The sequence below is a fragment of the Haplochromis burtoni genome, unplaced genomic scaffold (genome assembly GCF_018398535.1).
Source record: "Haplochromis burtoni strain Fernald_Lab_line unplaced genomic scaffold, NCSU_Asbu1 Contig_110, whole genome shotgun sequence".
Lineage (NCBI taxonomy): Eukaryota > Metazoa > Chordata > Actinopteri > Cichliformes > Cichlidae > Haplochromis > Haplochromis burtoni.
The window spans coordinates 867,851-880,257 of NW_024582471.1; the positions used below are offsets into that span (position 1 = coordinate 867,851).

Genomic DNA, 12,407 nt, shown 5'->3' on the forward strand with positions numbered 1-12,407 from the left:
TGACGGATTTCTATTTAAATCGAAACGCAAACAGCTGTTTAACCAGAAACGTCTCCATCAGAAGCTGTCCTGTTAGGAACGTCTTTGAGGCAAAGGCTTCTAGAAATTATTGAGGTCGTCTTTCATGAAGATACCCGTCTGTAACGAGCAGGCTTTAAGGAGACTCAAGCAAATTAGATTTTTAAAACAGACAGAAACAACCTTCGGGGTCAGTTTTAAGATGTTACCTGTTTTCCAGACTCAGATGTTGTCGATCAGGCCGAGGAGATGCAGTCTGTGTTGACGGGGTATCTTTTCACACCTATCTAAAACTCTCTCCCTGCGTCCATTCACACTCCTTTGGTGTTGACAGGCTGCAGGAGTTTAGCCAGTCTCCTTGAGTGCCTGAGTCTGTGTGTTTGAGTGCCGAGGTAAGCAAAGGTGGTTTAGTGTTTACTCATTCTCAATGGCCAGAGGAGAGAGGTGGGGCCACTTAGGGCAGGTAACCCCCTCCCTCACCCACCTTTTCTCCCTCCTTCAATCTCTCGCTCTCTCTCTTGCTAAGCAGATAAGGAGTCAGAGGAAAGGGAATGCAAGGGATGAAAGGGCAAAGGGTGTGACTGACATCAGAGAAAAGTCATGAGCTTGCGTGGGATTCAGAACAATACACTCCTGATTACATTAAATGAATAAAACCAAAAAAACCTGACGTGGAGTAGAACGATGATCGAGGAAGTAATTACTGGAATTTGCAGGAAAATTTTCCAAATGCCAGCCTTTTTGTCTAAGAGGACAACAAACTTTCACAGTCCCAAAACAAAGCAATCAGTGAATGTTTATTCTACCTACAGACCTTTGTGAAACAGATAAACACACTCTAGCACTCACACAATAAAAGCTCTTCTTTCTTCTTGTTAGGCAACAAAAAAAACAACAAAAGATCTCGCTGATCACATCAGCTCATTCCAAAACCACAGATAGAAAATAAATATGTGAAATATATCAAAATCAGATGATGTTTAAACACCAGTTTTTAATAAATGTAACAGACTGGCAGAGCTAGAAACAACTAAAAAGTAAGGAGGGAACGCCTCTCATTAAAAATAAAAACGTGAGGCTAGAGGCCTTTCTGTGGCTTTGTGAGCTAAATTTCTTTCACACGCTAACATATACTTTAGTGATTGACAGGTTTATTTTATTTTTAATTATCATTGCTAATTAAATGTTTACATTAAATGTAAATGTAACTAAATATCTCAAAAAGCTAACTTTCAAGTTAAGCCAAGTTAAGCTATCAGAAGTTAAGCTAAATCATTTAAGCTAAGCTCAGCATGTTAGCTTGGACAAACAAGCTAACTTTGTTTATTTTAATCAGTCCTCACTATTGGGAGCAGTTAGCAGCAGTCACGGAGCTTCAGTCCAGTCTCAAGGCGGTTTGTGGAAAATTCACCAAAAAAATGTTTTTTGTGTGTGTTTTTTTGCGCCGGTAAAAACAAGTTTGCCATATTTTTCACCAGCTAGTAGAGCTATGTTTGTAATTTGTTGGACAAAGATACAGTTTCTGTGCACCTGACAGCTACTTCAGTCAATCAAGCTGTGAGTGGCATGCAGACCTTTAGCTAAGGGGTTTAACAGTGTTCCCTTTTTCTATATCTTCAGGCGTATTTCAGTCAAAGGTCTGTACAGATTATTAACCTAGTGCGATACTGTAAATCAGAAGAGATTACTTTAAGGCTGGAGGCATTTTCAGTTGTATTGAAAGACACAAACCCTTTGTCAAAGTGATATATCCTTGATTTATAGCTCAGATTCAATCAAGTCAGGATTACAAAAAGTCTGTTAGATATTTCTGGTTTTGCCACAGTGTGTGCACAATGACATTTTTCTGGCCACTCCCAGCGAGTATCATGATTAAGTTTCACCTGACTCTTTTGTTCATGTTGAATTAAATATGAACTGAAAGTCACTTTGGTGGTAACATATTAAAGACAAAGTAAATGGAAATCAAAGCAAAGCAGTCACATTCCAGTCATATTTACCAAAAACACGAGGAAGGTGACAGAGAATAAGAACTGACAATTTACATAACTTCAACCTGTAAAGAGAACAGTGCCCTATAATCTTATCAGATGGGATACAGTTACTACAGGGGGAGGTTTGTGCATGTGTGCGTGTGTGTTAGTGCCATTGTACAAGTGACACATTAACCAGTGGCTCTGTTAATGAAGGACAGGCAATCACTGGTTCTTTTGGCAGTACACACTCTCATTATATGCAGATACCCAGTTCAAAGTTTAAAATGGAGAAATCTATTCTCTCTCCAGTGGGGTGTAAAAGGGTTGCTGTGATGGCTATACAGAGTCATAAATTTATTTTAAAGTAGGAGAGCGCGTGACTCAAACACCAAGATGACTTTATGGCTCCCGCACTGCCTCTCAAACTTTAAGTAAGCATCTCTAAGGTGCCTTCCTGATCTCACATCAACGATTCATGACCCAGGTGATATTTATACTATGATAATATTATCTCTAATAACCCAAATAATCTTTTAAAAATTTAAATAAGAACAAAACAAAAGTAGGTTTAGAGATCATTAATTAAGGTTGTATATTTTTTCAACTATCTCTACAAGAGGAGCTATAGTTGTTAATAGATATATGAATTTGAAAAATCATGGCCGGCGCCAATTGTCCCCAAGAATCACTTCCTCCAAAAGCTAAAGTGGGAAGCTACTACGGTTTAAACCAACAGCAAGAACAGGGTCTCTCAAATAAAGGTGCAAAACAGCGTGAATGAAATGCAATACAAGCAAAGAGTCACAGCCGAATGAAGAAGAGACACAAACAGAGAGAAAGAGATATGGGACCGGCCCTGCAGGTCTGACATGAACCATTGGAAGCAGTACACAAACGACTTTTACAACGGACAGTGTGATGTTCAAGTCTGTAGAAAAGCCTGATGTCTTGTTTCTAAATCAAAGTGAGAGCAGCAAATACCAAAAATTCAACACCCCAAAAGACCAACATCAGCTGATATCACTGAGCTGGAAGTTTACTGTGTAAATGTGGTTACACACAGAAAACAAGAATTTAAACAGTTTTATTGGCAGTTTTATTTTAATGTACATCTGACTTTTCTCAGCTCAAGGTTAACCGGTCTGTGCGTTCTGTAACGTTTTTTTCAAATAAAGTCAGTGTTAATTGAGCATGACGTTCGTTCAGGCAGGACAATGCCAGCCCTCATGAGCTGATGGCTCAGGTGATACCTGTGCAAACATCCAAACTGAAAATCTCATACAGTCAGTGCACATATACACACCACTTTGCAACCCTGACTGAATCTGACTGAATCAGTGCTATATCCATTATCATTGACACCTGCGCTGCTCTTTCTGCTTCTGTCCGCACCTCCAGCTTTCAATAACTTGCACATGAAACTAAGTCATACCACCAGATATTTAAATGTTAAGGTTTAGATACTGGCATTGACTTCAGACCAGTGCAAACACTCCAGATGCTCAAACATATGCTGATATGATACAGCCTGTGCACATTTCCATTTGCCTTTGCTAACCTTTAAGAACAATTATTCCGTTTAATGAATCGATCATAAAAACTTCTGCAAAATCATTTAAAAGTATCTGCTGCATTCAATTTGAGAAGTATGATCAGCGCTGCATTTTAGAGCGTTTGAAATTCACGTATAAAGTCAAACATCATCAGCGGGTTTGCAACGAGATCTCGTTGGGGTGGCGTTTAGGTTTTGTGTTGAATGTAAACTTCAGTGTCTTTACTACAGTTAATGCATAAACATTACAGAAATGCCCTGACATGTGTCTCAGCACCGCAAGGTGTCCGTTTCTCATGAAAAGATTTCCACCAGGCAGCAGATCACCCCACTGTCAGAGTCAGCAACTCAACCCGCTTTAAAAATAAAAAAATAAAAATAAAGACAGACTCTGGGGTTTCAGTGTGATGTTATCCATGTTTATCTGTCAGCATGTACCAGTCAGCTCTGACCTAATAACTGTAAAATATAAAATGTTTAGTAGTAGTAAAAAGTACCAGTAAAACTGTCCAGTATTGCTTCACATACAGTAGATAAGATCTACTAAAAATCTAAAACCAAAACAGAAACAAAAATATACACAAAAATGCAAAAAACAAAAACAGCATCTCCAGTCCTCCTCCTCCTTTATCACATACAGTTTTGCAACATGCTCTATTTTAGGGTCAGTATCACACCATTAAGTATTTTGTATTACTAAGTATTTTGTCACCCATGCCTTTTGTAGGACACAAGTGTCCTTGTGAAATGTAGCGAATCATAACTGGACGGGAACGGTTTCACTTCAGCATTCTCGTCATCATCACCCCAACAGAGGGAGCAAACAGCACAGGGTGTCAAACACTTGCATATATGTGATTGCACAAAGCTTGTAGCGTGCATGGAGAGAGAAAGATTAAACCTGTCCAGCATAAAGAGGGGGGAAAAATGCTGTTCGGCTTAAAAATGCTCAGATAATAAGACTGCACTGAAGCCAAACAGGAAAAGTCTGGTTCTACTCAGTCTAACACTTCCTCATTCAAAGGGTCACCTCGCATCCTGTAACTGCTGTCAGCCAATCTGCATGTCCCACTTATCGTGAACAAAAATGACTCAGCACAAAAAGAAAGCCTTTTTGGCCTCCTACCGCACAACCGCGCGCTCACAGGACGTTAAAGTCCTGATCTTTTTTTTTCCTTCCATTGTGATGAAAGAAGTTTTCCCTTTTGCCTAGAATTTGTCAGCTGACACGTTGGTCATGTGGCTTATCGCTAACCAGTGAAAGAGCAGCAGCAGTGTGTGTGTGTTTGTGTGCTTAGCTGCTACAATCACTGCCAAGGTCAAGGAGACCATGAAAGAAGGATAAAGAACTATGAGTAAAAGACCTGAAGGAGCTCAAAAACATGCGGACACCACAGAAATAAAGAAATAGTCATCCTTATGACTGTTAACTGCACTGTAGCCACCTATTATCTGGCCAACAACCAGCAACCGCTGTAACGTCAATGTGGATGAGTGTCCTCCACCAACACGAGAAACAAAACTAACAATCATGTGACGGAGCATGAGCAGCAAGGGCGTGAAATAAGAGACAGACCAGAGGAGATGGGCCAGTTGTACAGGATTAAAGCTGCACTTGTTAAATCACCACTTCAGCTAAAATTCACGCAGTATTGTGCAAAAGTTTTAAGCCACCCCTCATTTCCTTACATTTTGCCTCTAAGGAGCCAGACTTTCTTGGAACATTTCAAAGCAGTCTTGAGCAAGGCCTTAAGATCTTTCAGGGATTTTCTTCGGACATTGGCTCCTTTTCCCACTCATTTCCAGTCCTGTCCCTGTCCCCAGTACCTGACCATCTTCAGAGGAATGTTTTTTCTGTTTGTTGAGCCACTCAGCCCTGACACATTACTCATTCATAAATAAATAAGGCACCTGACTCAAGGGATGAACCAGTTCTGCGTCTACAGACTACTTAGCTTTACCAGCATTGTTACAAAACCACATCATTTGTTCCCATTTCTTTTGTTGAATCTATGAACTATGCCACATATATCACAGCCTGACAGACACAAAATCGTATATTTGCACTACCAAGATGATTCTCAAAGCTGTTAGCTGGAAACTTGGCATATCTCAGCATGCTGCAGAGCGTGTCCTTAAAAATTTGAGGAAACAAAGACAAAGGGAAGACAAAAGAAGAAGTGGCAGGCCTAAAAGCTATCCACAACAGATGAACAGTATCTAAAAGTCATGTCCTTATGAAGAAGGAAAAAAAATCCAATCCTGACAAAGGACCCGAGTGATGTGTCTGGCCCTACACATCTACTGTGCGGGATCATCCAGACAGCAAGAACAAAGAGAGCTTTGAATGTCCTTCAAGAAGCCTGGAGAACTGCTCCTAAAGAAATGACAAGAAAGCTTCCCTAAGAGATTTCAGTCTGTGTTGTAGACTGAAGAAGAATTGTCATTCTGAATGTCTTCTTACCCATTTTGTAGTGTAAAGAAATGAGAGGAGGCTCAAGACTTTTAAATTAAACCACAATAAAGGACACACAGCACTTACTGCAAATAATTCTAACTGATAAAAGAAATCTTGCAAAACTAGATGCACTTTCCTAAAAAGAAAAAAAGAAAAAGAAGTCCAGTAAGGACAACCGGCCAGTGTTCGTGAAGGACACTGAGCGCACAGACATTCAATGTCAAGGATGTCAGCAAACCTTTTATTCTGGAACCGTTTTCCAAACGTGACGCAGCGTTTTTAATGGCTGCTCAAACAGCAGTTCAGCGTCAAAATGTTTGCCCTGGTAATCGTCAGCAGTCACCAGTTAACTTTGTGAATATTTGCATTAACAGGGCAGCAATTTTGATATGTTCACTGTAGTACAAACGCGTGGTTAACAGTCAGAGCCTCTGATTGGTTGTCTTATCATATACCAGCAGTAGTAAGCATCACATGTCTTTATGAATGGAGAATCACCTATAATCAGTCCACTTCCATAAATGTACTGTATGTCATGCTTTAGCATACAAGTAATGGATCTTTTGTCTTTTGGCATCATCCCTTACTTCCTGGAAAGACTGAACAATCTCTAGCTAGCACACCTAAAGAAATGAAAACACACACACACACACACTCGGTAAAGTGAGAAGGGAAGGTAGGCAGATAAGAACAGAATGAACAGAATGAAAAGCGGATGGAATTCATCGCTGTTCTCGACAGCTAACGCACAATAGCTGTTCTGCTAAACAGTGTCATGCACACCGCCCCGAAACAGAGGCTTAATGACGTGAAAAATACAAAGACATCACCCTGAGAAACTAAAGCAGTGTGAATTCCACCTGTTCACCTGCTCCCGTACTGAAACCCCTAATACAACAAAGGGGAGGGAAGAAGGGGGGGTGTGGGAACATAAGAGAGAGGGAAGATCAGAGAGAGAAAGAGCCCGACTGTCTGCATATAAAGAGTGTGTGTGTGTGTGTGTGTGTGTGTGTGTGTGTGTGTGTGTGTGTGTGTGTGTGTGTGTGTGTGTGTGTGTGTGTGTGTGTGTGGATACTTTATGTCAGTTTTGTGCATCAGTTCAGATTCAACCTACGGAACATTCCATTCTGGCACAGTGTGAGTCTGCATGTTTGTGGTCGTGGTTTAGATTTGAAGAATACCTGTTTACTGTTCGGAAAGTAGTGGTGAAATTATCTGTTCTTAACATATATGTAAATGACTTTACTGTCCTCTTAAGTGATGGAAATTCAGCCCTGTGTGTCTGCGTTTGGCCTTATCAGGAGATCCAGTGCAGAGCCGTGTGTAGCTTCTTTCCCTGCAACAGACTCACTTACACACAAAACACACCCCTCAACAACATCCACATTTACTCGCCCTCCCTGCCAGTATCAAACCACCCTCTGCACACACACACACACCTTGCCTCTTGGCCTGCTGTCCAGACAACTAACCCATTGTGTGTAGCAACAGGTATGCAGAGAAGAGTCTGTTTGAGTACATGCAACAAGAAACTTGGTGTGTGTGTGTGTGTGTGTGTATGTGTGTGTGTGTCTGTGAACAAGCTAAAAGGATACCTTGGCATTTTTTCCCCAAGTCTGTTTCATAATGATTCCAACATGAGCTTATGCACTTTACTTTTGTTTTGTAATCTCTGCAGCTCCTCTACGAAAGCACCTGAAGTTTAACTGTCTGTTAGGACAAACGTAGGGTTTGTCCTACGTCCCTTACATTAGAAACCGGTTATGCCACTGCTAATATGGACAAATACAGAAGACAAAGCATCATACATACGTTTGTGAACCTGTCTTATAACATGTCTCCGACCTCACTCGTTTAACCCGAAAGGGCGCAAGAGGAGGATTTAGGAAACAAGCAGTGAAATGAAGCACGATAACAGCATTAGTGTACGAGCAGGTTTGGGGGACAGAAGAGGGAAGGGAGGGAGGCGAGCAGGATAGGAGGAGAGGATGGAGGGTTCAGCGGTGTCACCGCACTGGGGGGGTGGAGGGGTTACTTGTGGGTCAAAGGTTGAACAGCACAAAGGCAGAGGGAGAGAGGGGAAAGGGGGGAAGAGGAGTGTTGATCCAGCCTTCGCAGTGAGTGGAAGTCACCTGTTTACACACTCGACAGTTCCGCCACGCTCACAGAAGGAAGGCAGTTGCACAATATCACATCTCAAAGGCACAGTCTAATTACAAAGAGGGGAAAAAAAGACTTTTTCACATTTAAATGTTGTGAAATCAGTCTACACAGACAGATAATCCGAGTTTTGAAATAACTGTCTCCTTATCGTGGTTGACAGCGTTCATGTGGTCAAAGAATGAAATATAAATGATCCCTTTGAACACTAATCTTCAGTGCTGTTCAGTGGAAGCACTACATATTATTAACTATATCTAGGAGGTGAACACAAGAGTACACAGTGTAAGAAGCTAAGTGGTGGTGGCTGGGGTAGATAGTGGAATTAAGAGTTTGGACAGTCTGACACTACGATTTATATTTGAAGTCCTACTTGCATGTTGATTTAGGCAAAAAAAGTATGGTTAATTAAAGTGGCAATAAAATCAATGCAGATATCTTTCAATTATAAAAAGTGTACCAATGCTGTAGTTGAGTTGAGAGTAAATAAACTGTCAGCAACCAGTGAACAGGTGACCTATCTAACTGTATTTTGGAGAAAGAATTTTTTTTAATTTAATGAAGACACAACTTGCATATTCTGCTACGTATCTACAGAGCAGATTTAACACATATGTATAATTCTGCTACTAGACTTCAGAGGTTTCAACTCCTGATAATGTGGTTTTTTCACACACAGCACAGCATTTTCCTCAAAATCTACTTCCGCAAACAGGATTAGTCCGTTAACTGTTCTGGACAGACATGTTGGTGCTGAATTTCTTAAGTAAAATAATCACCACAAACTGGTTGTTTGTGCTGTCTTTGCAGCACAGCAGGTTTCACCAGTACAAAACCACTCAGAAATAACTGAATGCGGAATCATTACATGGTAATAGTTCTCCAAGCTTTCATAAATATGTTTCAAGGAAATGATTTTATCCTCAAAAGTTCCTGCTTGAGAACATTTCAGATCTACAAAAGGGTTTGATTCACAGCTGAACATTTCTGATTGGTTTAGTAATTGAGGGATAACTTTTGTAGTAGCACAACAAGAGCTGCTCGCTTTTACCAAAAGAGAGACAATCTAGAGAATTTGTCGATCCTTTAGTTATTGATAAACAAGGCTGGAAAGAGCATGTTCATCATGGTAAATGTCAGAGGACACCTTGCAGAGTAGGTAGTTTAGCAGCGACTTGCTTTGTTGCTTGTAAAGTTGGCTGGCAGACTTTGCGTTATATCTGTCCATGCAGAATACATTTTTTTAGCTTTCTCTGGGTACTTAGCAAAAAAGAGCTCACACAGAAGGCTTATTTGTGCATCTCGCACCACTCTTTCAAGAAACAGTTGCCTTTGAGCTGACTGAACTGTGGTGATGATCTCTGCCTGGAGGTCAGAGAGCCATCAGAGGAAAGAAGGTAAAAGAAGAAGAGTGAGAACAATACAGAGACCTAGGGTTTTCTTGACCTGGTCATGGGCGTAGCCATCCTTGGATAAAGCTAAAGTTACAGGAAGTGCTTGGATGAAATATCCGATTTACATAATGGTTCATCTTTCACAGCAAAAATTCACTTTAAATCACCCAGTGATTATCTGTGAAGTTCCAGTTGTACAAACAGACCCTTTGACCATAGCATTTCACTCAATGCATAATCTATAACTGAAGAGTACATTTGTCGGCTTATCCACGTTTGTAACATCTGAACAGTTTGTTAAGCAACCGGACATCTGCTGACGTTACTTTTTATCCTGGCTGTGCGAAAACAGCCGTCATGTTACCGAAGATAAAATATAGATAAACAACAACGTGTCTGTGTCGTGTTTGTTGTCTGACAGTATGGTGATGTCCTAATCTCTGGATAAGGACAATCTCTGCGAGGTCCTGTGCTTGTGATGTTACTAAGTGCAACCCTGGTGTTCATCCAAGTGTAACTTTAAAGTGTGAAGGAGGTGTCTATCCAATCAGAATCCAGGATGGCTGGATTATAGATTTTGCTCCTGATTACAGCTAGCACCCATCGTCCTCTCAGTACAGATGCCGTTAGTTATGAAAATAATGTCCTGAGCTCTCGAGCATCACTGCCCAGGGTTGTAACGCTTTAGTGACTGTTGTCACTGTCTCATTATGGCTATCGCTAACGCCACACTGGTAAGAGCTGGTGTGGTTATCTACAAAGTTCACTTGTGGGTCATATAGTTTCTCTACTCCTTCCACTGCATAAATACAGAGTTGGTGAACCTGACAGTTAAGCTCAGTGTCTCTGTGCAGCTTTTGCTGTGTTTTGAAGGTGATCGTCTGTGGTCATGAAGCTATTTAATGCTTCAGTTTTGAAGCTAGCGGTCCTACGTTTCAGTGCCGACTTGAGTCGGGGGTTCCAGATTGAGTGAGTGAGGGGTTACTTTGATGCCCCCTAAGAGCCACATGAATGCTTGACTCATAGGTGTTACTTTCTCCAGTCGTCTCAATCAAAATATTCGACGGCCTCAGCTAAAAGCTCAAACACTTCAAAACAGTAACTCTAAAGTCCTTTCTGGTAAAAATGAGACTACTTTAGCATTACTAAGGATCTGTGCATGACACGCTACAGTTCTCTCAGATTAAGAGGCAGGAACTAAACAGCTGTTATCACTGTTTTAGCTTGGACGGGAGGCTGAAGGGTTTAACCCCTCATACCCCTTATTTGGAGGGATGAGCACAGATGAATGTGTTGTGCATCTCAGACTGAGAAGAGCCTGTAGCAGAACATTTTGCAGATAATAAATGGCTCATAGCAGAGAGATGGCAAGTCAGAGTTGTTACCGCTCTCCCTCAGTGGAGGATGAGGGGCTGATGTCATTGCTGCAGACAGAATTAGTCGGGAACTGTTCTCATCTTCTGAGGGGGGAGCGGGTTTAAACCTTTTGCTAAGGAAAGAGTAACAGGAGCAACAACAGCTGAAGGAGTTTGATGGGAGAAAACAGAACTAATGACACTCCATAGGGCTTTTCCAATATCCTACGTACACTTAACTGAAACAGAGCCGTAAGAAGAGTATGCTGTGGAGGACACCTCTGCCCAGAGGTTAAAAAAAAATAAAAGTTAAGAGCAGAAGAGGGAGGACAATAAGGGAGCTGGGGTTTTCTTGACCTGGTCAGAGGTTTAGTCCCAGTGATATCAAATCACAGCTACGGTTACAGGAAGTGATTAGAGGAGGGATCCAACCATTTACCTGGGTCGTGTTTCAAAGTAGTTTTTTTTTTTTAAATCAGCTAATTAGTTCAAGATTGATCTTCAGACTACATTTATGAGATTCAATGCTTTATGGAAAAATACACGCTCACTCTTACACCCTACAGCCAATTCAGAATCGGTGATTAACCCAACAGGCATGTGTTTGAACTGTGGGAGGAAGCCATGCAGGTGCAAGGTGCAGGGAGAACATGCAGACTCCACACAGAAAGACTCCCGGTGGATTCAAATCCAGGATTTTATTGCTGTGATGCGAGCCCTAACCACTGCACTAGCATGCTGCCATATCTTATAGATTTCACATAAATTTTAGAAATTTTACCAAATAAACGACTTTGTAGTTAACAAAAATAATAATTATATTTCATTAAATCTCAACAAGCCGTTTGCTAAAGCAGGGATGTTAAAGTCATTTTACATAAAGGGCCACATAAAGTTTAAGTGGGCCAAACGAGCGAAGCTCTCTCTTTCTGTCAGTGTAAAGAAGTTTAACATTAAATCCCTCAGATAAGAAAAAGTTTCAAGTTGCAGTTTCAACAGCTCATCTCACTTTTTCTACACAATAAAGAAATGTGCCTGTAGTAAATCAAAGACATCTGTCAGCCTGATTCATTCAGCTTAAATTGTAAAAAACAGAAAAAGATCTGGTAGCTCATCGCCCAGACCATCCTGTAATTATGAAACAGGACGTTTATTTTAATTCACAAAAAATCTTTCTTTTTCTTTCATGTTTCTTACTGTGGAATCATTGCAAAACAACACAAAACAGGAATTTCTATTGTAGAAAATGAAAACAGAAACTATCTTTTACATAATTACTTGGGTGTAGTGTGAATGGCCACGGGGGAGGGCTTTTTTTGGTAGCAAATACTGTAAAACTTGTGAAAATACAGATGCAAGCCCATGATTTAAGTCCTCCTTCACATTTTTCCAAAACCATCAGTGGGCCAGATTGGAGTCCTCGCCAGGCCGATTCTGGCCCTCGGACTTTATATTTCACATCGCTGCTCTAAAGTGAAACAAACCCTAACCAAA

The 12,407-nt window shown here is 40.8% G+C and overlaps 1 protein-coding gene across 12 annotated transcripts in view; it reads right to left on the reverse strand.

The window, feature by feature from the left end:
• The window catches only part of rbm47 (RNA binding motif protein 47), a 49,361-nt gene that overhangs the window by 19,966 nt on the left and 16,988 nt on the right, over window positions 1-12,407 (reverse strand). The window contains exon 1 of one of the 12 annotated variants that reach the window (XM_005928259.3): window positions 228-6,989. The exons of the other annotated variants lie outside the window; for them this stretch is intronic. The gene's annotated coding sequence lies outside the window, so the exon portion shown is untranslated. Of the gene's footprint in view, window positions 1-227; window positions 6,990-12,407 lie in introns of those variants that run through there. 12 annotated transcript variants of the gene reach the window in all.